Here is a 27,752-nt window from a genome sequence, read left to right as displayed (position 1 = left end):
ATGAAATAAACTGATAAATAAACCTGGGACAAGGAAATGTGGGAGGAAAAAAGTACTTTTTAAAGAGTAGTACGTATTCTAGCTCATCAGAGGAAACAGATTTTCTTACCATCAAACGCTAAGATGAATGTATTTTCATGCCTTTATTTAAAAGACACCGAATAATATAATGGAAAGTGTCCACAACTGTAGTCTTATAATTAAAGCAGATAAACATAAATCCTACCTCCAACCATTAATACAAACTTGTCTCTTACTTTACTTGCCAGACTCTGTCAGAGAAGACCAAGTCTTCCCCATGAACCCTCCCAAATATGACAAGGTTGAGGACATGGTCGTGATGACCCACCTGCACGAGCCAGCAGTGCTGTACAACCTCAAAGAACGTTACGCAGCCTGGATGATCTGTGTGAGCGCCCTTCAACCTCTCTTTATTCCACCTATCTCTCCAAGTAAAAACAAATCTCACACGTTGAATATTCTGATTTTCTCAGACCTGCTCGGGCCTCTTCTGTGTCACCGTCAACCCCTACAAGTGGCTGCCGGTGTACAACCCCGAGGTGGGGGCTGCCTACCGAGGCAAAAAGCGCCAGGAGGCCCCGCCCCGCATCTTCTCCGTCTCTGACAACGCCTATCAGTTCATGATGACTGGTGAGTGAGTGATGCATCTATTTACAGAAATGTGGAAATAGAATCTTTAACGAACAAACAGACTTTGGGCTTTGATTACAATAATACATTGCAGCCACATGGGGCTTCACTGCTTTCAAGAAGCTTTCAGAGCTGTAATATCACATATTCTTCCCTGCAGCCATTCTATAGATGAGTAAAGTGAAGCTCACTGAATTCATTGACCTACCCAAGCTAACCCAGCTGGTAGCCAGAAGCCTAGTTGAAATAATTAGTAGACCTCTGTAAACATATTTGTTGTTGCTTTCTCACATTTTTTACTTTCTGATTTGGACAGAAAAAAAGTTCAAGTAGATTTTTAAAAAATATCCACATCCACAGCAATCAAGGAAAATAGTTACCAGCCATAGCGGGAAAGCTTTGTGAATTCTTTATCTTTAAAAGACACAGCTAATATCACTAGCCTTTGGGGTAGAACAGGAGTAAAGAAAGAGCTATGACTTTCCTCTCAAAGATTTTGAAGGATTTTCCTACAAGAATAGAAGAAAATAGAAATCCCTCTTTCTTTGAAAATACTTTAAGATTTTTTTTTTTTGACGTGGACAATTTTTTTTTAAGTCTTTATTGAATTTGTCACAATATTGCTTCTGTTTTATGTTTTGGTTTTTTGGCTGCGAGGCACATGGGATCTTAGCTCCCTGACCAGGGATCAAATCTGCAACCCCTGCGTTGGAAGGCAAAGTCTTAACTACTGGACCACCAGGGAAGTCCCGAAAATATTTTTTAAAAATTATATCAAAGTCTGTTATTCCTGTCTTATCAAAGCATAAACAAATGGCTCTGATGCGAACTGTAGGCCCAAATACAGCATGAAAACCTTTTATCGGCACACACCAAATGTGTTGCCTTTGGAAATATTCTAAATTCCTGAGTTTCCTGTTCTTCCATGAGATATTAGAAACTGGAGAAGATTTTGTTCCTTTTTGTTTTTTTTATTTGATTGTTTGTTTTTTTGCACTGTTTTTAAATTGTCTTTTAAAGGAGAAGAGGGAAGAGAAAGGGATAAAATAGGAATCTTCCATTACAAATTGGCCAGCAGTTCTACAAGGATATCATGCCAGGAAACTGTTGTTTAGTTGTCAGCAGAAGCTAGCTACCTTCCAGAAATTATCCAAATGTGGGCTCATTCCAGAGGTTTTAACACTTAGCAGTTGCATTTACACTGCTCTGTACACCACCACCCCTACAGAGGTCCCCACTCCCCCAAGTTTTGGGGCTGCTCCAAATTCAAGATTACTTATCTCCAAACATGATTTTTGTATAAAAACCACCCCAAACTGTGGCATTTGACGAGGTTAGAGACTAGAACATTGTTTTCTTATCTATGCTCCCACTAGATGTGATATGATCTTTCTTGTATTTTCTTCTATTGGAAAAAGAAATCAATCTGAATATGTTCCAAAATCTGTCTCTACTTCCCTGAATAGAGCTTTGAAGTTCTCTAAAGTCTATATCCACATCTAAATAAGCACCCAAATTAGCATCTATTTCTCTGAATAGATTTTTTTAGATTTGAGAATGCTCTAAAATCTGTATCAGTATAGAATTAAAGATTTAACAAATCAGAAAATTGGTATATATCCAACATATCAGTCATATAACTAGTGACAATTTTTATTTTTATTACTTAGAAACGTGTATAAAATAAAAAGGAAAATAAAAGTAAATGAACGCCAACATTTACAGTTCCAGATCCCTTCTTTTTTTGGTATTACCAGCTGTCAAATTCATATGAAAAACCAGGAGGAGGCCAGGTAGCAGAAAAATATATAAACTGGAAGTCAAATAGACCTAAACATCTTGATAAGCTATGTAACTATTGGAAAAGTCACTTATTTCTCTCTGGGTTTGTTTCTTCATCTGTTAAATGAAACTTCAGAATTGTAGGATTCTTACTGAAGTAGTTACAGATGAAATTATATGATGCCTGGAATTTTCTTTAAAATAACCAAGTGAGTTTAGGATGGGTGTACAGGTTATACAAAGTTGGCCAAATAATAACTGTTGAAACTGTATGATGTGTACATAGGAGCTCTTTATACATTATTGCCTCTACCTCTGTATACGTTTGAAAATTCCCATAGGTTTTAAAATTAATAATATTTTAAGAAGAAACAGATGATTCTTTGCCTCTCATTTTCATAAGTTTTACTCCAAGAGGCAAGTACTATCTGGGAGCTACACACAAAACCAAGATCACAGGCAACATCTTCAAAATGTTAAAAAGGATAAACTGATTAATCTTTACAGAGTCAATAATCTTTGTACTGAATGTGTACTATCTTTAAAAACTGATGGTCTTGATTTCTTTTTTACAGAACGTGAGAACCAGTCCATCCTGATCACGTATGTGATTTTTTTCTTCTTCTCTGGTTTGTGATGATTGTCTTGGATGTCGACAATGTGAGCTGTAGTTCTGATCTCTTCTCTGGTTTCTCTTTGACAGTGGAGAATCTGGGGCAGGAAAGACTGTGAACACGAAGTGTGTGACCCAGTACTTTGCAACAATTGCAGAATCAAGACTGGCAGGGCGTGCAGGAAGCCCCAGATGTGAGGACTGTTCTTGCCTTTGCAGGGGACTCTGGAAGATCAAATCATCAGTGCCAACCCCCTGCTGGAGGCTTTTGGCAACGCCAAGACTGTGAGGAATGACAACTCCTCTCGCTTTGTGAGTCTCTGGGTCACAGAAGGGTGTTCTCAGGTCTTAAATGCCCGAAAAGGCATGTCTGAGTTATTAACTCAACCTCTTGTTACTCGTGTGCTAACAGTTTTGTATATAACATCATCTTTTTCACTTGCAAGGGTAAATTCATCAGGATCCACTTCGGTACCACAGGGAAACTGGCTTCTGCTGATATTGAAACATGTGAGTAACAGGACCATTGAAAATCAAACAGAGAAACAAGTGATGTCATTTGCAGGGATATTTTGCAACACTTGTTGAGCACTGAGCCTGCTGGCGGTGTTGCCCGTGAGCTAATGCCAAACTTATCCATAATCGCTGCGTGCTCTATTTACCTCAGTCTCAGACTGATGGCTCTATAACACATTCTGCAATTCCTGCCTCAGAAGCAACTATGACATTTTCTCCAGGAAAAACAGTAGGACTATCTATGGACTCCTATGAGTTACCTATAGGCTTACAATACATTTCTGTGATTTGCTCTTGATCTGAACTTTTTTTTTTTTTTAATAAATTTATTTATTTATTTATTTATTTTTGGCTGTGTTGGGCCTTCGTTTCTGTGCAAGGGCTTTCTCTAGTTGCGGCGAGCGGGGGCCACTCTTCATCGTGGTGCGCAGGCCTCTCACTATCGCGGCCTCTCTTGTTGCGGAGCACAGGCTCCAGACGCGCAGGCTCAGTAGTTGTGGCTCACGGGCCCAGTTGCTCCAGGGCATGTGGGATCTTCCCAGACCAGGGCTCAAACCCGTGTCCCCTGCATTGGCAGGCGGATTCTCAACCACTGCACCACGAGGGAAGCCCAATCTGAGCTTTGGTAGGTGTTTCCAAGGTAAGTCCCTCACCAAAGAATCTAAGGTGATCTGAGGAAGGAGGGGATATTAAGGATCAACTATAATACAGAGGTCGCAGGTCATCCATATGCAAAGTTGATTTTTACTAGAGCATGCATACTTCACTCTCTGCTCTTAGATGGTGAGAACCTTGGGTAATTGCCATACGTATTTGGAATTCTTACATGTAGTACCAACAGGATCCATCATCACGTTGAAATCTCAATGGAGCCGAACGTCATGTCCCCAATTTTAGCCAAAGACACTGCAGTTCATTTAATATCTCAGCAGCATTGATATTTTTTTCTAATTCAATGTCTATTTCCCTCTCTTTCCAGATCTTCTAGAAAAGTCTAGAGTTACTTTCCAGTTAAAGGCAGAAAGAAGCTACCATATTTTTTATCAGATCACTTCCAATAAGAAGGCAGATCTGATTGGTAAGGATGAATTTAAGTTCACAGACAAAAGTTAATATTTTTGTTAACAACTTCTAATGTAAAACATACACCCTGAATTCTATGTATCCAGAAATGCTCCTGATCACCACCAACCCATATGACTATGCCTTCGTCAGTCAAGGGGAGATCACAGTCACTAGCATTGATGACCAAGAAGAGCTAATGGCCACTGATGTAAGACACACACTCACTTTTTAAAAATCCATTATGTATGGAAATGACAATAGCAACCACACTATAAGTGTGGTTACCTTAGAATATAGAGTAAATTCTCCAAAATATGTTAAGTCTCTTCTGCCCTAACTTTGTCCTGTCATTTCTCCTGGCAGAGTGCCATTGACATCCTGGCTTTACTCCTGAGGAGAAAGTGTCCATCTACAAGCTCACAGGGGCTGTGATGCATTATGGAAACATGAAATTCAAGCAAAAGCAGCGTGAGGAGCAAGCGGAGCCAGATGGCACCGAAGGTACCAAATGAACCTCCATCTGGGTTTAAATTAGAGAATACAGCAAGAAAAAAAAAAGGTTATTCTAAACTCACATTTCCTTTGTAGCTGGACTTCTGAGGGGCAGGTACACATTTACACACACTGCATGCTTTCCTCACCCCCTTTCCCTCCTCACATCTCCATATCTCCATCTTTCTATGCAGCCCAAATGAACCCTAATAGCCACTTGCAAGGATACATCTAAAAAGCACAACCTGGGGCCAGATCATTAGAGAGGGAATGAGACAGAACCATGAGCTTGCTTTGACTTAGCAATGGCGAGAAGGTATATAGGATAACTTGACATATTGGTCTATTTCAGCACCAGCTGGGTAAACCTAGTGGAGGGATACAGGGTCTCGCCCAAACACAGAGCTGGGGTTGGAGGACATCTGTGCACATGTGTGTGTGTGTTGTCTACATTTAACCCTCAGACAATCTAGGTAACAAGTAAGATAAAAAAGAAACTGAGAAAGAAATATCATATACTCTATGTATGGAAAGAACATGGAACTTACAGGATCTACCACGGAAGCTAAAGTTATCTGCTCCTTTAAGCCTTTCCTGACCACCCTGGCTCGACATTCTCTCTCCCTCATTTACATCATAGTCACTGACAAAATTTTTGAAGGGGACTCTGTAGGAATCATGCACTAAAATTTAATCCTCACATTTTCAGATAAAGAAACTAATTCGTTGAGGTTAAATTGAGAGGAGCTAAATTGAGATAAGGTGTATTTATCTTACCTTCCACCCCCACCTACTGTGTCTTAAGAGCAGGGACTCTGGCTTTTGTGTTACATAAATTATTTCCATAAACACTGGACATATTTTTATTGTTAAATTTCTCAGGAGTTGCTTGCAACAAATCACCAAAGGCCAGTGTAACTGACTGACCATTTATTAGCAAGTACATGCTCTAATATACAGTGAGCCTCACCTGATCTTCTATAGAATTATTTAAAGCTTTTTATTTATATAATAACGAAAATGGATGGAGGAAAATGGAAAGACTACCTTGAAGAAGTATCTGCTGTTAAACAACATTCCTTGAATTGTGTCTCTGCAGTTGCTGACAAAGCTGCCTATCTCCAGGGTCTGAACTCTGCTGATCTACTCAAAGCCCTTTGCTATCCCAGGGTCAAGGTCGGCAATGAATACGTCACCAAAGGCCAGACTGTGCAGCAGGTAAGCGCACAACCTCAATGAATCACACACATCCCAGGCCTTTCATAGTGCCAACAAACATTACTCTGTCTATGAAGGTGTACAATGCAGTGGGCGCTCTGGCCAAAGCCATCTATGAGAAGATGTTCCTGTGGATGGTCACCCGCATCAACCAGCAGCTGGACACCAAGCAGCCCAGGCAGTTTTTCATCGGGGTCTTGGACATTGCTGGCTTTGAGATCTTTGATGTGAGTTTATCTTCATATTAATAAAAAGTGGGAGAAAGGCAATTTGGGTTTTGATATACTGAGTATTATTATTCATTTACACTTGTAGTGTCTACATTGCTCTCTCCAGCATGGCATCTAGAACGAAACAGCTAGGAGGTAACTGGATAATAACAGAAGTAATAATAGTAGCTAACATTTATCACGAAGCCTGTATTTCTGGCTTCTCTACTAGGCACTTCAAAATCTTACCTCATTTAATCTTCACAACAACCCATGAAGGAGTAACTAATATTACTTCTAATTACATGTGGAGAAACAGATGCAAGAAAATCAAAACACTTGCTAAAGATCCTCCAGCCATATAAGGCAAAGCCACGACAGGAACCTGGCTATGTAACGTTTGGTCCATACACAAGGTACCTCCCATGGAGGAGAAACGGCCTAGAGGTAGAAGCGTAGTGACAGTTCATAGTCTTCCCTCTTCCAGATTCATCTGACACACACCATTTCCCCTCTGGGGCATCAGCTTTATCATCTATAAAATGAGGGTGTCAATTATTATAAAGACTCCATCAGATCTTCAATTTCTATACCACATCAGGTCCCCACTTTCACAGACCTGACAATGAGGATTTACCAAATGTTTGATATGAATAGAAGAGCAATTAGCCTATTAATTTCACTCTGCACATCAACTAAAGGTCTTAAGAAAAGCTTTCCTTAATAAGGTGACGCCAAAAGTGAAAATGTGACCTTTATCTTGAATGGGGGGGGGGGGTAAAAGAAGTGAGGCTTTGTAATGAATTACTTTCACCCTTAAATCTGAACCATAACTCATAGGATCATGGTTATACTTTTAATGCACATTTTTGCCCATGCAATCTTCAGAGGTGGAAAGAGGTAGATTCTACCAGAACTCTTGCTGTGTGATTGACAGCTGTGCCTTTAAATAATGCTCAGAAATCATGAAAAGGGTTCATGTCAAAAATGATTATTTTTTCCCTGGGATTTCTGAAGAGACAACAATCAGTTTAAACTTTATTTCGTTATTGTATTCCACATATTTTCAATAAAAGATTTTTCAGTAATGAATTCTACTGCTATAAAAATCCACTTAATGTTGGAAATTTGGTTTTGTGCAGTTCAACACCCTGGAGCAGCTGTGCATCAACTTCACCAACGAGAAACTGCAACAGTGTTTCAACCACCACATGTTCGTGCTGGAGCAGGAGGAGTACAAGAAGGAGGGCATCGAGTGGGAGTTCATCGACTTCGGGATGGACCTGGCCGCCTGCATTGAGCTCATCGAGAAGGTCTGTTTGACTTCTAAAGGAAACCCGAACTGAAAGGATAACTTTCCCAAGTGCCTTAAGCAACTCCAGAATGTATTACTGTAATCTTAAATAGACTGATATCAGAACAAGTTAGAAAATTACTTTAGAAATGACTTTCTCTTTTCAACTTTTACGTAAGAAGAATCAGAGAGTGTTTAGCTTCATTTTGTCGTAACAAGTTCTGTTCTAACACTGACTCAGATCCAAGTTTAAAGCAGCATCTCTATTGAGATGGTCTGCTTCACTAGAAGAACTACCTCATTTGTTCTAAATCTATCTCCACTATGATCCAAGATGTCAACAATAGAAATAACTATTTTCTAAATCAAAATTAATGCACAGGTCACACAGCTAGGGCTTATATCAAAGGTAACCTGTTTGGAAGTCAAGAGTCAAATTGCTATGCTTCTTCATAATCTATCTTTAAGGGATTAAATGCACAAAATGTCTTAAATAAGGTTTGCATTATTTATACCGTTAAGTTATTGCATATAAAGTAAACATCATTCTAAGTCAGTAAGTCCTTTTCATAGAAAAATGAAACTCTGACAATAGATTAATTCACCAAACAGGGGAAAATGTGGTAATCACATAATCACAGAACATTTTAATAAGTCGCCCCCACTTATGCAGTGCTGACATTTGGAGTTTATATCCAGCTATTCTTTAAATTGAAAATAATGCTATGGATTGAATGTGAGAAAGAATGGTGGAAAAGTCATTCTAGTGATAACAAAAGGACCTCTTTGAGCTATGACCCTGGTTTACTTTATAAATATATTTAATTAGGAGTGCTCATAATTCAATCAAACGACAGCCACTATGTCTATATCTTTTGAGACCAGATAGGTTGACACCAATGTCTACTTTTGTGAATTCAGCCACTGGGTATCTTCTCCATCCTGGAAGAGGAGTGCATGTTCCCCAAGGCCACAGACACCTCCTTCAAGAACAAGCTGTATGACCAGCACCTGGGCAAGTGTGCCAACTTCCAGAAGCCCAAAGTGGTCAAGGGCAGGGCCGAGGCCCACTTCTCGCTGGTTCACTACGCGGGCACCGTGGATTACAACATCGCCGGCTGGCTGGACAAGAACAAGGACCCCCTGAACGGCAGTGTGGTTGGGCTGTACCAGATGTCTGCAGTGAAGACTCTGGCCAGTCTCTTTTCCACATATGCTAGTGCTGAAGCTGGTACTTTCTGTGCCCCTGATCTAAATTAACCTCTCCCCACAGAACGTTCACATACCATTCCAGCCTCTGGGACTCTACTTTCGTTGATGGGTTTTCTTTTTATCTTAGACAGCGGCGCAAAGAAAGGTGCTAAGAAGAAGGGCTCTTCTTTCCAGACTGTGTTAGCCCTTTTCAGGGTGAAGTACAAATTTAATTCGAAAAATCTGTTCAGTTTCTATGACTTATCATAATTAGGATAAGAATAAAGGATTTAGAATAAATTAGGAGGGAATGGAATGTTAACAGGAATTACTTCAAATATTCCTTCTTGTCAGGGTACAGCCAAAGCAATACTCCTCTTGTAGGGCTGAATGTTTTACCTCTTATTCCTTATTATGCTCATCTAATGTATTCAGGAATTCCAAAATGCCCTTCGAAGCTTTCTCGCTATATAATAAGGCCGATTTTTAAGGAAGCACAGCTGGACTTCAAAGGTCTCCCTGTGGAAAGCCGTATCTTTATTCCACTAATGTTGCCCTTTGACAATGTTCCTGAGTTCCCCTTTGAGAATTGAGCCTGAGACACACCCTTTAGGACATCCTTCCACCAAATCACATCTTTGTCCTCTGAGGTGGATTTAATTTTTTGTAATAGCTGAAAATTATCTAAAGCCAAACCTAGTGATTTAGATTGATGATTAAGATAGAAAAATCTCTCTTAAGAATAACAGTAATAATAACATTACTACAAATAATGTGATTCTCTTAGATGGCTTAAAAACTGGCTCTTCTAAAGGGGAACATATGGAGCATCTGGTCTAATGGTTGCTTTGTCAGGATTTCTATGGCTAAGTCTCGTTCTTTTTAAAACTAAAATGCAGATACTATGTATGACCTAAACAAGAAAACAGCCCTGTTCTTTTTTTCTCACTACCAATTTGCATTATTTCACCAAATATGCCCTTGTTTCATCAACTTATCCTTGTACATAATTGCAAGATTAGAAACTCACATTACTCACTTTATTTCCTAATAGTTAACTGAGATATGAAAAATAAAGCACCTCTGCCTTCTCAACGAATATACCTAAGAAATACTGAGAAATAGCTACTTGCTAGTTTTCTGTGGTGGAGTAAAACACCACTGTCTGTCATAATCAGTTACTCTATTTTTGGAATAACTCCCCCCATATGCTTCAGACTGTGATCATTCTCAGGTACCCAAGATCCACTCACACAAGGTCATGTAGTCTTATGATTTTAGACTCTTCCAAAAACAAAAACCAAAAAACAAGAGGTTACAGGTCCCAGGGAATAATACACTCAAGGAAGGAATGGCAAACATTGGACAGTGGCTAACCTAGGTTACCACTGTAAACTACTACTGTGAAAAATATTAGCGCAGAGAGAGATGAAAGAGGCCTTAGAGGTAATCTCAACTATTTTCAGATGAGGCCCAGAAAGAGAAAAGGGATTTTATAGAGTCAAGGAGCTCATTAGTGACAAAGCGAGACTGTAGTCTTTTGTCTTCTGATTCCCGGTCAAGAATACTTGCTGTGTGTCAAGGCTACTGAATTTGCAGTTTGTTTACAGGATAGATCCTAGGTGTCATAAATGAATACCAGGGAGAGCTGCATTTCTTCCCAGCACTTTAGCCTTTCAGTTATTTGGCAGGCTAGAACTCTTGAGACCTTTAAAACACAGAGCAGCTGAAGCCTCATAGACTTTTACCTAATATAGTTAAGAAAGTGCCTAGGTTCGTTCCATATAATTACCAAAAAAGGCAATCTGAAATAGAACTTTCTCATCAAGTCCCTTCTACCTGGTTTTCTAGGAATATTTAAATAAACTGATGACCAATCTGAGGAGCACACACCCTCACTTCGTACGGTGTATCATTCCCAATGAAACCAAACTCCTGGTAAGATCTAAGAGCATGAAATAATCAAACAGGCACAAGTTTGAAAATTCAGTGCCCAGTAGTAAGTACTCTGATTTATTTTTAGGCGCCATGGAGCATGATCTTGTCCTGCACCAGCTGAGGTGCAACGGTGTGCTGGAGGCCATCCGCATCTGCAGGAAGGGGTTCCCAAGCCGAATCTTATATGGGGATTTTAAACAAAGGCCAGTCTCCCTCTGTCATATTTCACTGAATGCTGTGACTAATTAATCATTTTCACTGTTGTCCTCTGTTCATTGTTTTTATGTATCCTGCTTCATCAATACTACGAAATTAAGTCAAATAATATAGTCTTGTGGTGCAAGAACAGAATACAGGCTAGAGAAGGTGGCATTTCTTAAAAATAGGACGGAAGCATGCATTAGCTTGTGGAAAAATCATATTGTTTCACTACCTGAACCTAAAAGGACAGCTGGATTTTCTACTTTTGCTTTTTCTCTTTTTACTGACTTTTTTTGGTGTCGTTCGGTTTTCATATATGATCACACCTTCCTAATCATTCTTCTTTTCTTCGACTGAACAGATACAGAGCTTTAAATGCAAGTGCTATTCCAGATGGACAGTTCATTGACAGCAAGAAGGCTTCTGAGAAACTTCTTGCCTCTATTGATATTGATCACACCCAGTACAAATTTGGACATACAGAGGTATGGCTATTACTTACACCTGATCCAAGTCCTCTGCCATGGCTGTACCTCCTGTAGTCTGGGGATGATTTGGAACTTTCCCTCTCTCCAGGTTTTCTTCAAAGCTGGCCTGCTGGGTCTTCTGGAAGAAATGAGAGATGAAAAGTTGGTCCAGATTATAACAAGAACTCAAGCCATCTGTAGGGGATTCCTAATGAGGGTAGAATATCAGAAGATGTTGCAAAGGAGGTAACCATGCAGAGGATAAGGACTGTAAGGTCTCTTAGAGACTTTACATCGGTCTTCCTTACTCAGTAACTCTTTCATTTTGTGTTTAACATGCACTTCTCACCCAGTTCGGAACTCACTCTTACAACACATCAGCCTCTGCTTAACCCCTCACACTGGGATTCCCTTCAAAACTTCTCTCCTCCCTCAGTTTCTCCCTTTCACTCATCTCACATACAGCAGCAGGAATCATTTGCAGTAAGCACTATTTTCATCATGCCGTATCTGTTTGCAGTTCCCCACGGTCTCCCACATCAAATCCAAGTTGCCTGTGTGTCTGTCAAGGCCACTCTCTATTCCCTACCTCATCTATCATCTCCCACCGCACAGCCTTTTCCAGCCAGGCTAAACAATTTGCTTATCTCCTTCTCTCCTGTTTGTACAAGCCCTCCCCTCTCAGCCTAATTTATCTCTTTACCAATTCAAGACTTCCATTTCCGCTTCCTCTAATTAACCTCATCCAACCCATCCACCCAGCACTACTGCATTCCCTGTCCTTACACACACGTTTTGCATTCATTTTGCTCATCTGTACTTATTTACTTCTGTGGTATAAGTGTTCCCAAGTCTTTTCCATGTGTCAACATTATGGTTTATGTCATGATATCTGCCTTCTCAGAGATATGGTTCTTATAAATTGGACCTACAGAAATAGAATCTCCATTTTAACAAGCTTGAAGAGGCACACACATTGTTATAAGGCAGGTAAACCTTGCCAGTCTATTGCTACAGTGTGCAGGAATATCTTTTATTACTATTTTAAAATGTTATTTAAATAAAACAAATTTTGTAGCTAAATGCTCTTCAGACATTAACAATCTAACTGAGCAGGTAAGAAGTAGGCATTTGAAAGGACTTGAGAAAAGCCAGTCTATTATGTGAAGAAACTAACAAAAGTTGTTTATGGAGTAGATAATTCGGCAGCAATTAAAATAAGAGGAGAGGTTTCAAGGAAAACAGGATAAACCATAAGCTCAATTTAGGTGGGCAATTAGGAAAGCAAGCCATGCCCTTTCACAGGTCACGTCAGTGTGCCGAAGGCCAAGCAGCACAATTAACTTACACCTGCCACACCCACTCCCAAGTCACTAATATTGTGATTTCTCAAATGTTCTTAAAATGGTACGTGTTGCTCATATATACAAAGTATTCTTCCTCTAAAGTCAGCTTCTTTGCTAATGTGACAGGGACTTGAGAACACACAATCGTTCAGTATGAGCAGTGCACATTAGCAAAGTGGTCATACTGAGGACCGCTCTGAGTGTGAGGGCGTGTGTGTATGTGTGTCCTGCATATAAAATATACAGAATTTGACACATCATTTACATGTGGGGGGGGTCATTAAAAGGGGAGTTTGTATGTAAAAAAAATAATACTAACAATAACATTGTCTCTAATGGATCAATCTACACTGATACTTTTCGGTCATTTCAGAGAAGTCCTTTTCTGCATCCAGTATAATGTACATGCCTTCATGAACGTCAAGCACTGGCCCTGGATGAAACTCTTCTTCAAGATCAAGCCCCTGCTGAAGAGTGCGAAGACAGAGAAGGAGATGGCCACCATGAAGGAAGAGTTCCAGAAAACCAAAGATGAACTTGCCAAGTCAGAGGCAAAAAGAAAGGAACTGGAGGAAAAAATGGTGACTCTCTTGAAAGAGAAAAATGAGCTGCAGCTCCAGGTTCAATCTGTGAGTACTCTGTGTGCTGAATGCACCATGTCATGGAAGCTTTTCTGGAATTCACATGCACTCTGGATTTACAAATGGCCTTTTCTTGAAAAAGAAAATTTCTAGTTGCTTTTTTCAGTATTTCACTTAACTTTCAATATTCCTGTGAAGAAGTAAGGCACCAACTACTTCCAAATTGCAAATGGAAAATGGGAGATTGAAGAATTTATTTAACAGTATCACAAATTTAATAGGCATGAAGGAAGCAGTTTAAAGGCAAGCCCCCAAATCTCAGTCATTTTACTCATCTGCCTTGCCTGCTTCATCCCAGTCTTAAGAGCCCTGTTTCCTGAATACAAGTGTATGAGATTGTACTTAAACTCATAAAAGACAGTTATTCTTATTTCTCTCTGTATCTCTTTTCCTCAACCCCCAGGATTTAGCTCAATAAATTCATTTGCAGTTACTTAAACTGAACTACCACGGTGGAAGACAGAGCTAGTGACCGCTGTGATTCTTCCTTTGATACTGATCCTGAGTTCTCAAGGCCTCTGTTTATTGGTTAAAGAAGAAGTTGTAATCAGAGTGGGGGTAGGCTTGGCATCAGCACTCTGGCCAAATACAACCTCCCATTTTCTTGGTCCAACAAGCCCAACAATGTCATGAAGAAATCTGTAAAAAAAAAAGGATAGTTTTCTTAAAATGTTTAAACTACTTTCAACTTTTCCTTCTGACAAGTTCACTTATATGAAGGTTACATTTTCCCAATCACAGCCTCTTCATCTTAACCTCTTTTCATAGGTATTATCATTAGTCAGTGAGTAAATATATACTGAGTGTATGACTATTAAAAATAAAAGCGGGGCTTCCCTGGTGGCGCAGTGGTTGAGAATCCGCCTGCCAATGCAGGGGACACGGGTTCGAGCCCGGGGTCTGGGAAGATCCCACATGCCGCGGAGCAACTGGGCCCGTGAGCCACAATTACTGAGCCTGCGCGTCTGGAGCCTGTGCTCCGCAACAAGAGAGGCCGCGATAGTGAGAGGCCCGTGCACCGCGATGAAGAGTGGCCCCCGCTTGCCGCAACTAGAGAAAGCCCTCGCACAGAAACGAAGACCCAACACAGCCATAAAAATAAATAAAAATTAAAAAAATAAAAATAAAAAAATAAAAGCAAAGGAACCCTGGAAGGCCTCATTATCAAAAGTTTAAGCATTTTAAAAACTTAAGATATAAACAAACACTGAGAAGTTAAAGAAATTCCCCAGCCCAGAGTAATAAGGTCGTGGCTGAACTGATTTTTATGAGTCCTTTAATCATTTATAAAAACCTCATTGAGTTATGTAGTTTCTCAAAATTACAAGTTCTTATATAGTCTAATATTCATTTTGAGACTAATAGGTAATTCTTAAAATGGAAATGGAAACCTTGGACAATTATACAGCACTGTTATGGTCTATCAGGGAGGTTTTGAGTACATGAAAAATGCTTCATGGAAATGTATTTATAGGCATAATCTTACGTAGTTTTCCTTTTTAAAATTCAATGTAGCAACTAGTTGTTTGAGGCAAGTAGGGAATGATCAAAACCAAAACTAACCAATTTGACTAAGTCAAAATTCTTTGAATATTATAGTTGAAATGCTCTTAGCAATCATTTATTCCAATCCTCTTAATTACATGAGATAATTGAGGGTAAGAGGAGTAAATCAATTTGCACAAGGTCATACATATGGAGGCAAATTTGGGACAAGAACCCAGGCTTCCTTTGGTCCTTCCACTCTTCTACACAATACTTTTTAAAATAGTCAATTGCTTCAATCCAGTCATTTTTCAGCCTAATTTGCTTCTAAATCTATAGTGCCATATCTAATTAGCTACATTTCTCCAGACAATGGAATGATGTTCAATTAATTTATATTCATACTGAAAAATTCATTAGCATTCAGTAAACACTACAACTTTGTGCAAAGAACAAGTTCAAAATAAGTAACAATTCTCTAAACAGCTCAGCAAATCTCTCCACAGGAAGCTGATGCCTTGGCTGATGCAGAGGAGAGGTGTGAGCAACTGATTAAAAACAAAATCCAGCTGGTGGCAAAGATCAAGGAAGTGACTGAGAGAGCTGAGGATGAGGAAGAGATAGATCAATGCTGAGCTGACGGCCAAGAAGAGGAAATTGGAGGACGAATGTTCAGAACTGAAGAAAGACATAGATGACCTTGAGCTGACACTGGCCAAGGTTGAGAAGGAGAAACATGCCACAGAGAACAAGGTATGAAATATATTTGTATACAGCATATAGAGACTCTGCCATCTAACTAAGCTGCTTTAGAGCAGAGATAATCTCTTCCTTAACCTTTCTAGGTGAAAAACCTCACAGAAGAGATGGCAGGCCTGGACGAAGTCATAGCTAAGCTGACCAAGGAGAAGAAGGCCCTCCAGGAGGCCCATCAGCGGACCCTGGATGACCTGCAGGCAGAAGAGGACAAAGTGAACACCCTGAACAAAGCTAAAGCCAAGCTAGAGCAGCAAGTGGATGATGTGTGTTTTTAATACCCATTTGAAAGTTTTTTTTAATATACTTTCAATTTTTAACAAAGTTTATTTTCTCATTAGCTTGAAGGGTCTCTAGAACAAGAAAAGAAACTTCGAACGGATCTAGAAAGAGCCAAGAGGAAAGTGGAGGGTGACCTAAAATTGGCCCAAGAATCCATAGTAGATATAGAAAATGACAAACAGCAACTTGATGAGAAACTTAAAAAGTAGGAACTCCAGAAAAAAGATTCTATGCAACATCATCTTTCAATTCGTATGGGTACTAATACGCCTTGTTCTTCTGTCTAAAGGAAAGAATTTGAAATCAGCAATCTGCTAAGCAAAATTGAAGATGAGCAGGCAGTAGAAATTCAACTACAGAAGAAAATCAAAGAGTTGCAGGTGAGTCATCTCACCTCCATTTGTTTCTGCACCCAAAAAAACTGAAATTGAAATGAGTTCATGTTAATGTGCTGTGTCACTGCCAGGCCCGCATCGAGGAGCTGGAGGAGGAGATCGAGGCGGAGCGGGCCTCCCGCGCCAAAGCAGAGAAGCAGCGCTCGGACCTCTCCCGGGAGCTGGAGGAGATCAGCGAGCGGCTGGAAGAGGCCGGAGGGGCCACTTCGGCCCAGACTGAGATGAAGAAGAAGCGGGAGGCCGAGCTCCAGAAAATGCGCAGGGACCTGGAGGAGGCCGCCCTGCAGCACGAGGCCACGGCGGCCGCGCTGAGGAAGAAGCACGCGGACAGTGTGGCCGAGCTGGGGGAGCAGATTGACAACCTGCAGAGGGTCAAGCAGAAGCTGGAGAAGGAGAAGAGTGAGCTGAAGATGGAGACTGACGACCTTAGCAGTAATTCAGAGACCATTTCCAAAGCCAAGGTACCCAATACTGTCTTTAAATGAGCATAGTTAATAACCTGTAAGAACCCTCATTGTTCTCTGGCATTAAACACTGTTTGTAGGCAGTTTATAGCACTGATCTAAAATTTTGTATTCTAATCTATTCCATTTTATTTCATTTTTTTTAAAATACTGGATATAATTTGTTAAGATTATTTCCAAATCTACTTTAAGTATCAGTGTCAAGTATCACTGGGATAAATGAATGAGTTCCAACAATGAGCACTTTAGGGAGATTATGCACCCGTCATACTTGAATCCTAGCATGTTCCATAGAGTTGGTGCCAGAAGTTTCTACTCACACTTGACATAAATTTATTCACTCTAAAAATATTTTAAGAATCCAGTGGTAACTTTTTTTTTTTTTTCACTGTATTCAATGTCTCATCTTTCACGGGTACATGTGCTGTAGGGAAACCTTGAAAAGATGTGCCGCACTCTAGAAGATCAAGTGAGTGAACTTAAGACAAAGGAGGAAGAGCAGCAGCGGCTGATCAATGACCTGACGGCTCAGAGAGCACGCCTGCAGACGGAAGCAGGTAGAGGTTTCCCTCAGTCCCGCAATTATGTACTAGACAAAAGCAATCCCGGGGGTTCTGAATTAACAGCAATACTCCCATATTAGAGGGGAGTAATCAACTATAGGAATTTGCTGAGCGGGTTAGAAGAAATAAAAAAAAGCAAGAAAGAATCAGCAGACTAGTTTATTTGTTACACTACAATAGCAATGCTGCTTTTTAATCTAGCCAATTCTGTAACAATATTTATAATTAGATAAAGTATATATTTGTCATATACATATAATTATATATACAAACTTTAGCCTTGTTTGTTTATGCCATGAACAAATTCCTTTACTTCGGTAATTCTTAGGTGAATATTCCCGACAATTGGATGAGAAAGATGCTTTGGTCTCTCAGCTTTCAAGAACCAAACAAGCATCTACGCAGCAGATTGAGGAGCTGAAATGTCAGCTAGAGGAAGAAACTAAAGTAAGTTTTACCAAAAGTATTCTCGACTGATCAAATCTAAACATATTCAGTTAGGTTCTCCTTTAAGTGTATAAATTAAATATCACTGAAGAAATGAATTTAAGTCACTGAACTCATACTTCCACAGGCCAAGAACGCCCTGGCCCACGCCCTGCAGTCCTCCCGCCACGACTGTGACCTGCTGCGGGGACAGTATGAGGAGGAGCAGGAAGCCAAGGCCGAGCTGCAGAGGGTGCTGTCCAAGGCCAACAGCGAGGTGGCCCAGTGGAGAACCAAATACGAGACGGATGCCATCCAGCACACAGAGGAGCTGGAGGAGGCCAAGTGTGTACTGTGAACTCTAGAGGAGGGACATGACATGGTTTCCCAGCTGCCCAACTCAGCAACTCCCAGAAACAGCTGTGATGATGATGATAACATAACAAAAGCAGAAGCTACCCTAAGTGCATACTGTGTCAAATACTATCCTATTATTAACTCATTTCGTTTTCATAGCAACATTACATTGCATTATTATTCGTATCCCTGTTTTACAGATGAGGAAATTGAGACTGTGAGAGGTTAACCAACTAACACAAGAGCATATGATTAATAAATAGTACAGCTGGGATTAGAACCAGACATTCTGATTCCAGAGACCACCTTCTTAAGTATTGTAGTACAAAGACAGATCTCTTAAAACTCATGTTGGAGGCCATCTGAACTGTGCATAATGTTCAGGGTTAGTCTGAATAAAGTAAAGTCTTAGTCTGGGTACAGACCAAAGGAGACCTTCAGGTAGATCTTCTAGAGCATTACGGCTAAAGGTTTTTGTGTACCTTAGGCATGTATAGTTGGCACACAATTGGGAGTAAAGCAAGAATGTAGACAATTCAGAAGGAATAAAAAGAAAAACCCTGCCTTTGCTTCGACTACATGAATTATCCTGATTTATTTATCCATTCCTCTCTCAGGTGAGACTGACCAAATATATATTATTAGAAGAAACTGGCTATTTTTCTCTAGGAAGAAAAGTATATAAAATAAAATGTAAAGTCTGAGAAAGCAAAAGAATATGCCCAGTATATCTGTGACCAATAAAATATCTAGTTAGTCTCAAATCCTTTTTGGAATGAGATGAGATATAAATCAATCAATAGAACTGCCCTGGCTAATCATTCTCCATACCATACTCAATCAGAAGCCCTGAAAATCCTGAAATCATATACTGTAAGATACATACAATGTCAGCTCCAACAATGGCCTCTAACAATTCAAAAACAAAAAGGACTTGAGTCCAGTTGTTCACCACTTTGGACCTTTTCACAGTTTAATCCATCTGGAAAGCAGTTCTGGCTACCACAGTTTTGAAAACCATGCTACTTGACATTGTAGAAAAAGGACTATGAAAGGGGGCTGAGGAGTTTAGCACTTGCCCCTGTTCCTGACCTCTCTCCTTAACTGCCTGGCTAACTTTTCAGGAAGAAGCTGGCCCAGCGTCTGCAGGAAGCCGAGGGACACGTAGAAGCCGTGAACGCCAAATGCGCTTCCCTTGAGAAGACCAAGCAGCGGCTCCAGAATGAGGCGGAGGACCTCATGCTTAATGTGGAGCGGTCTAATGCTGCCTGCGCGGCTCTCGATAAGAAGCAAAGGAACTTTGACAAGGTGGCCCAACCTGCTCAAACTCCACCGATGTTTTACTTAGTCTCCTTTTCTCCTTCCATTAGCTGACAGTTTACCGCTTTTCAGGTCCTATCAGAATGGAAACAGAAGTATGAGGAAACCCAGGCTGAACTTGAGGCCTCCCAGAGGGAGTCCCGGTCTCTCAGTACTGAGCTGTTCAAGGTCAAGAATGCCTACGAGGAATCCCTGGAACAACTTGAAATGCTAAAGAGAGAAAATAAGAACTTGCAGCATGAGTGCTCTTGAACTTCCCTACCCTATATGGCCCTGGAAAGACCTTTCCATGTTATATCAGTCTGACCACTTCTCCCTTCTGTTCACCCACAGAGGAGATTTCGGACCTCACTGGGCAGATTGCTGAGGGAGGGAAGCAAATCCATGCACTGGAGAAAATAAAGAAGCAAGTGGAACAAGAGAAATGTGAAATTCAGGCTGCCTTAGAGGAAGCAGAGGTATGCATATTGATGTTGTGGGGGGAAAATCAAAGATAAACATTGGTGGAAACACCACTGTTTTCATTGGGCAATGGTACTATGAGATGGATCCATTATTACAGAGCAGGTGAGAATCTGAACTCATATAACCTTTATGAAGGGCAATTTGGCAATAGTTATCAAAAGTCTTAAAAATGTAATAATATGACCTATCAGTTCTATTTCTAAGAATCTATCCCAAGAAAATTATCCTAAATGTAGGCAAAGCTTACACACAAGATGTCCAATCCAAAAACAAGGTAAAGCAAACTATAGAACATCCATATGATGCAATTTTCTACAGCCATTAAATGTAGTTAATATGGGGAAATATTTATGGTAGAGGATAATTTTTAAAGCAAGACACACATCTGCATATACAATAGAACTTTATCATGTATAAATATATATAAATAGGAAAAAAACTAGAAAAAAATATACCACATTAAAATTGTGCCTCTAAGTGGAGGCAAAATAGGAAGGTTTTGTTTTTATAAATTACCCCACATTCCACAATGGACACATATTTTGTAATCAAAAATATGGATATGTTTTAAAACTGAGAATTTCTACAACAGGAATCACATGAACGTTTTAATTTATAGAACGGGAGAGAATTCCTGTTTACTACACATAAGTTTAATCATATAATTTTTGTTACTACTCATATGAATAATATTTGTATAGCACTTTATACTTTACAAAGCACCCTTATTACAGAGTTGCCCAATAAAGTCTATGACTGAATAAATTAAAGGATGATTTACCTAGTAGGGTCCTAGAGCTGTTTTATTATACTTTGTAATATTAGACAAACTGATATTAGTAAGAGTTTGGCTCACAAGGGAATACCCTCCAAATATTCATTTTCCATTATTAATTGATTATTAATTAATTGATCACTGTTTTGTTAAGGCACCTCTTGAACATGAAGAGGGAAAGATCCTGCGTATCCAGCTGGAGTTGAACCAAGTCAAGTCTGAAGTTGATAAGAAAATTGCTGAAAAAGATGAGGAAATTGACCAGCTGAAGAGGAACCACATTAGAGTCATGGAGACCATGCAGAGCACACTGGGTGCTGAGATCAGGAGCAGGAATGATGCCCTGAGAGTCAAGAAGAAGATGGAAGGAGATCTGAATGAAATGGAAATCCAGCTGAACCACGCCAACCGCTTGGCAGCAGAGAGCTTGAGGAACTACAGGAACACCCAAGGGATCCTGAAGGTAGATGGGTCCACATTAACAGCCCAGACAAGTCAGGGAAGTGACCCGTCTCCCATGCATCACAACACCTTCTTGTTACACCATCCTTTTTTTTTTTCTTTTAACAAATTATACAGTTCATAGTATGGAGGTAGCTAAAAATAAATACACATAGAATATATATTTATTTATTTTTGGCTGCATTGGGTCTTTGTTGCTGCACGCAGGCTTTCTCTAGTTGCGTCGAGCAGGGTCTACTCTTCCTTGCAGTGTGTGGGCTTCTCATTGCGGTGGCTTCTCTTGTCGCGGAGCATGGGCTCTAGAGCGCAGGCTCAGTAGTTGTGGCACACGGGCTTAGTTGCTCCGTGGCATGTGGGATCTTCCCGGACCAGGGCTCGAACCCATGTGTCCTGCATTGGTAGGCAGATTCTTAACCACCGCACCACCAGGGAAGTCCGAATATATTATTTTTAAAGAAACGTTCTATAAAAGAACAAACAGAAGCCCAGAGATAAGCTATGATATGAGAGAAATTAAAAGACTTTGGCACCAATAGGCCTGAGGTCGAGTCTTAGTTTTGTCACTTACTAGCTGCCTGATTTTAGGCAAGTTATTATAACCTCTCAGAACCTCTGTTTCTTCTACTAATTAAGAATGAAACTACCCACCTCATAGGGTTACTTGTGAGGATGAAGCGAGAAGACAGATGTCAAGTGCTGGGTACAGCATATGGAAAATGCTCCATAAATTATAGATACTGGTGACTCACACATGAAAAATAACAAGTTGATGGCATAAAACACAACAAGAATCAGTCTCCTGATAATCCTCTCTCACCTAAGCAGGTGACATCCCCATTTTCATGCTCCTTCAAATGACAGGCCTGTCATTTCCCGTTCCTGGCACCAACCCATTCTTCCAGTTCATCTCCTGGGATGTTCACATCCTCTTCAGAGTGTCTAAGCCTTTTTATTAACTTAACAGGATACCCAGCTCCACGTGGATGATGCTCTCCGGGGCCAAGAGGACCTGAAGGAGCAGCTGGCGATCGTGGAGCGCAGAGCCAACCTGCTGCAGGCCGAGATCGAGGAGCTGCCGGACACCCTGGAGCAGACGGAGTGGAGCAGGAAGATGGCAGAGCAGGAGCTCCTGGGCACCAGCGAGCGCGTCCAGCTCCTGCACACCCAGGTGGGACCCTCACATCAAACAAATGCTGGTGTACTGTAAAGTGACGAATCAGAATTATAATATGGAAGTACGCTATTTTTATAAATATGTGTATATTTAAAAGGATGGGGGAGATGCTTTAAAATATTAATTGCAATTACCTAGAAGTGATGCGATTATAGATGATTTTTTGCTGTGTGTTCTTTTTAAGATTTTCTACCAAAACGGGGCAGGGGTATTCCTTTTTTTACTTAAAAAGATTTGACTAGATTATTTTGAAAACCATGGTGTGGAATAAACTTGAATAAAGATATCTGTTGACTCCAAAATCTGAAAATGTTCCGCGTAGCGTTTCCCATCAGGAGCGCTTCAGCGTTCAGCACTGCTATGTTCACAGTCCCTGTGCCTTGCAGGACACTCAGCATCGCTGACCAGCCCGGGCGTTAAATGCAGTAGCACGCCCTAGTTATTCTGACAACCACAAATATCCACCCCCATACATTTCCAAATACCCACTGAGGTGATATTGCTTCCCTTAGAGAACCACTGGGTTGAAATTTTAAGAAAATGTTTCGTAAGAGTAATTCAGTATTCCCCAAGGGAGCAAACCATTCAAGCTAACAGAGAATAGATTCCTTCTAACTGAGAAACTCTCAGTGCCAGGCTCTCACAAAAAGAATCGACTCTTTTCTAATATTTCCAACCTTTTAAGGACAGAACACTAGCGATGTCTCGTTGACATATAATTGAAAGAGCAATTAACTAATATAGACATTCTTGAACCTCCATGTCCTTATGCATAAATCAGATGGACATTGGGGCAGTGGCGGGGCGGGGTAACCAACCTTGCAAATGATTAACATTTTGCACTGAACAAATATTTAAAGTTCAGTGAAATGTTGCCATTAGTCCCCTGCATAAGCAACGAGTAAGACATTTGTAAAATCCCAAGTGTGCAAACTGCAGGTCTTGTAAATTTCCACTCCTTTTAACAGAACACCAGCCTGATCAACACCAAGAAAAAATTGGAAAATGATGTTTCGCAACTCCAGAGTGAAGTGGAAGAAGTAATTCAAGAATCGCGCAATGCAGAAGAGAAGGCCGAGAAGGCCATCACTGACGTGAGCAAATGAGCATTTGTTTAACGACACTGTGTGTTACCTGCCATTACCAGGTTTATTATACTGGTTTATTTACTAATTAGGCGGCCATGATGGCAGAGGAGCTGAAGAAGGAGCAGGACACCAGCGCCCACCTGGAGCGGATGAAGAAGAACCTGGAGCAGACGGTGAAGGACCTGCAGCACCTCCTGGACGAGGCTGAGCAGCTGGCCCTGAAGGGCAGCAAGAAGCACATCCAGAAGCTGGAGGCCAGGGTGGGTCTCTCAATCTCTCTGAATCCGGGAAGTGAAAACGGCACTCCCCCATCCTTCTCTCTTCTTGTATGTTGACTCCCATCCTTATCCTGTGGCTGGGGACAGCCACCCAATATCGTCAGTAGGTCCTGAGTTAATTAACATCCCCCAAAACTGACTATATAAGTATCTTTCTTGATTGTAGGTACGTGAGCTTGAAGGAGAGGTAGGTTGAAAGTGAGCAGAAACGTAATGCTGAGGCTGTTAAAGGTTTGCGGAAACACGAGAGAAGAGTAAAGGAACTCACCTACCAGGTAAGGGGAAGAGCTTTCTAGAATATCCAGACTTCCTGCACAAAGGGAAATTGAAAACCTGGTGACTATGTGGTACTCACAAATAGCTACATGTTAACTTGATATACATAAGGGGCAAATGACACAATCACCTATCACAGACCCTTTCCTAAGCTAGGAAAATCAGGAAGGCCTTTAGAAAATCGTGTAAGTGAGGAAAGAATACAGGTTTCAAAGACAGATAAACTGGTATTAGTCCTAGTTTGGCCTCTTACTTTTTAAACTCGGATAGGTTACCTAACACTCTCAACCTTAATTCATCACCTGTAAAATAGAATAAAAACATCTACTCACCAGAGTAGAGAGGTAAGGATTAGAGACATGTATAACTCTCCAATATAGTGCCTGCACACAGTGGACATTTAACAAGAGTGGCTACTGTTAATACTATGAAGGAAGCCTCAGAGTTGACCACATTTACCCCAGGCCCACCTGCCATCATATCAAAGTGATTTACTTCACCACCTGTAGTGGGTTGATTTTGTTGGATTCAATGCAGACCATTTTTTTCAAACTTCCAGACTGAGGAAGACCGCAAGAATGTTCTCAGGCTGCAAGACCTGGTAGATAAATTACAGGCAAAGGTGAAATCATACAAGAGACAAGCTGAGGAGGCTGTAAGTATCTTTAAGCCCTTGAGGGAAGAAGGAAACTTCGTTGGGGGTAGAAAGTATATTAAGAGAATGTGTTAATGAGAAAGAAAGAGACCAAGTAAGAATATGTCATTCTTATTTTAAGAGAGAGGATATAAATATGAATTTACTCCCAAATCCTAATTATAGAATAAGACCACAGGACGAGATATTTTTATTATTAAGCAATTTGTAGGGGTTGGGGGGAAAAAAGAAAATTCCAAATAACCCACCTTACTTGATAGCTGCAAAGAATATCCAGCAGAAAATCTAACACCATGATAAATATTCCTCTCCCTCTAGAAATGCACAAAATCAATTGTTCCCAAAAGCCAAACAGAAATCTTTTACCCCAGCTGACTCCTTCCCTCACTACCACTGTCATCAGCAGGGACTTATCCCTGCACATTCGCTGTAGCAAATTAGGATGTGTTGGAAGATTCTCCAGCTTCACTTTTCCTGGTTGTTCCCCACTCTTCCAGACACAATGTAGTGGGTAAGAGGTAAGAAAAGGGAACACGAAAGGGAGAGGCACGAATGGTAGTAAGTGCAACCAACAAAGGGCATACTTTCTTCCTATCCCCATCCCCCGACCCGCAGCGTCTCTGTATACCAGAGTCAAAATATATGGCAAAAACATTTCAACTGGGATTTTCCCGAAGTTAGAATTTGACCTTACATTTACTGTCTAACCTCTGTGAGCGAGCGCACATGGGTCTCTTCCTCCTTTCCACTCAGTCCATACATCGTAAATAGACTTCACGTATACATGGGTTTGACATAATGAGCTCGTCTCTTCCATTTCAAAACTACTTCTTCTTTCATTCTTTAGAGTAAAAAATGTAACTGAAGTTACAAGTTCTGTCTGGATTTGAAATCAGATATGACAAACCGTTAGAAGGAAATATCTGAGTTGAGGAAATAATCCTGTTTGTGACAAGTGCAATGAGAACCACCAAGTCTAACTCTCACATCTTTATTCTTAGGAGGAACAATCCAATGCTAATCTTGCCAAATTCCGCAAGCTCCAGCACAAGCTGGAGGAGGCCGAGGAACGGGCTGACATTGCCGAGTCCCAGGTCAACAAGCTGCGGGTGAAGAGCCGGGAGATTCACACACAAGTCAGTGCAGAGAGAACACATCTGCCTGATGCTGCCAAGGGGCTGAAGAAATGCACAAAATGTGCTATTTTGGGTCACTTGCTTTGTGATGTTTTTCTCTTCATGTTGAATAAATAAAAACTACAGTGAACTGATAAACTGAACCAGACTCATTTACTTCCAAAATTATTTACTCTCAAACACAGTTCTCACCTAGCTATTATTATTCTAACATTATATATGGCTTTGTGGAACATTCAATATCTGTACCTCCCTCACCACCCCGTTCCCATCTCCAGCTCCACCACACACACACACAATTACCTTTTACTGGACTTAATTTTATTAAATCTCTCTAGACTGTTACAAATTACTAAGGAAACCACTCACTGAGGTTACCCCTTCAGACAGGACACACTCATGCACCCACTCCACAGGTGGTTACTGAGCATCTACTATGCGCCGGGCACTGCTCTCAGTACTATGGGAATAGCAGTGAACAAAGCATAGTTCCCTCCCTCTGGGAACTTATATTCTGCAAGGAAAGAAAGGCAGTCAACAAATAAGAAGCTGTGTCTACTATATTTAAACTAGATAATCAACAAGAACCTACTGTATAGCACAGGGAACTCGGCTCAGTATTCTGTAATAACCTAAACGGGAAAAGAATCTGAAAAAGAATGGATACTTGTATGGGTATAAATGAATCACTCTGCTGTACGCCTGTAACTAACACATCATTGTTAATCAACTACACTCCAACATAAAATTTTTGTTAAAAGATCTACAAAAAAAATAAGAAGCTGTGTAATGTGTCAGGTAAGTGCTCATGAGAAATAAAAAAAGTAAGAGGGAGGCAGTTAGTACTTTGTGGAGAGGAGTCAAGCAAGGCCTCTCTAAGAAAAACACATTTGAGCTGAGACCTGAAGGAAGCAAGAGTATTCCAGGCAGAGGGAACAAAAGAAAATGCAAAGTCCCTGAGGCAGGGGCAGTTTGGCATGTCCCAGGGACAGGAAGGAGGCCAGCAGGGCTAGAGGAGAATGAGCAAGATAGTTACAGCATAAGAGAGGAACCTGGGGCCCCAGGGATCATGTAGGGCTTCAGGGCCACCTGAGGACTTTTTTCTTCACTCAGAGTGAGATGGGAAATCTTTGGAGTGTTTTGAGCAGAGGAGTGATATTAACACACATTTTAAAAGAATCACTCTGGGGACTTCCCTGGTGGCGCAGTGGTTGAGAATCTGCCTGCCAATGCAGGGGACACTGGTTCGAGCCCTGGTCCTGGAAGATCCCACATGCCACGGAGCAACTAAGCCCATGCACCACAACTACTAAGCCTGTGCTCTAGAGCCCGCAAGCCACAACTACTGAGCCCGCATGCTGCAACTACTGAAGCCCTCACACCTAGAGCCCGTGCTCCGCAACAAGAGAAGCCACCGCAATGAGAAGCCTCTGCACCGCAAGGGAGAGTAGCCCCCTCTCGCTGCAACTAGAGAAAGCCCGTGCGCAGCAAAGAAGACCCAACACAGCCAAAATGAATAAATAAATAAGTCTTTAAAAAAAAAAAAAAAAGAATCACTCTGCTGCATTGAGAATACAGTGAAGGAGGCAGAGGTAGAAACTGTGAGACCAGTTAGGAGCCTACTGCAAAATAAAAGATAAAAAATGACAGTGGCTTAGACCAGAGAGATAGGCACTGGGAGATGACGAGAAGCAGATGGATTCTAGATGTACTGTGAAGGTAGCGCACATAGGGTTTTCTGACACATTGGATGGATGAGTGGGTGAGAGAG

General features: G+C 40.8%; 1 pseudogene across 1 annotated transcript; it reads left to right on the top strand.

The window, feature by feature from the left end:
- Positions 1-36: 36 nt before the first annotated feature.
- Positions 37-26,172, top strand: LOC309653741 (myosin-8-like; annotated as a pseudogene). The gene is made up of 30 exons: positions 37-52; positions 270-409; positions 495-651; positions 3,246-3,358; positions 3,493-3,556; positions 4,542-4,640; positions 4,732-4,856; positions 6,104-6,337; positions 6,415-6,564; positions 7,689-7,859; positions 8,762-9,034; positions 13,379-13,612; positions 15,616-15,862; positions 15,955-16,131; positions 16,207-16,352; positions 16,437-16,527; positions 16,614-17,003; positions 17,437-17,563; positions 17,898-18,016; positions 18,144-18,340; positions 19,477-19,660; positions 19,745-19,914; positions 19,974-20,130; positions 21,067-21,375; positions 22,339-22,542; positions 23,517-23,642; positions 23,726-23,896; positions 24,106-24,189; positions 24,750-24,845; positions 25,847-26,172. The product of its transcript is annotated as a myosin-8-like (transcript).
- The last annotated feature ends 1,580 nt before the right edge of the window (positions 26,173-27,752 follow it).

Source organism: Balaenoptera physalus (genome assembly GCF_965194825.1).
Source record: "Balaenoptera physalus genome assembly, contig: HAP1_SCAFFOLD_1065, whole genome shotgun sequence".
NCBI lineage: Eukaryota > Metazoa > Chordata > Mammalia > Artiodactyla > Balaenopteridae > Balaenoptera > Balaenoptera physalus.
The sequence above is the reverse complement of the archived record's forward strand: the minus strand, read 5'-3'. Positions and strand labels throughout refer to the sequence as shown.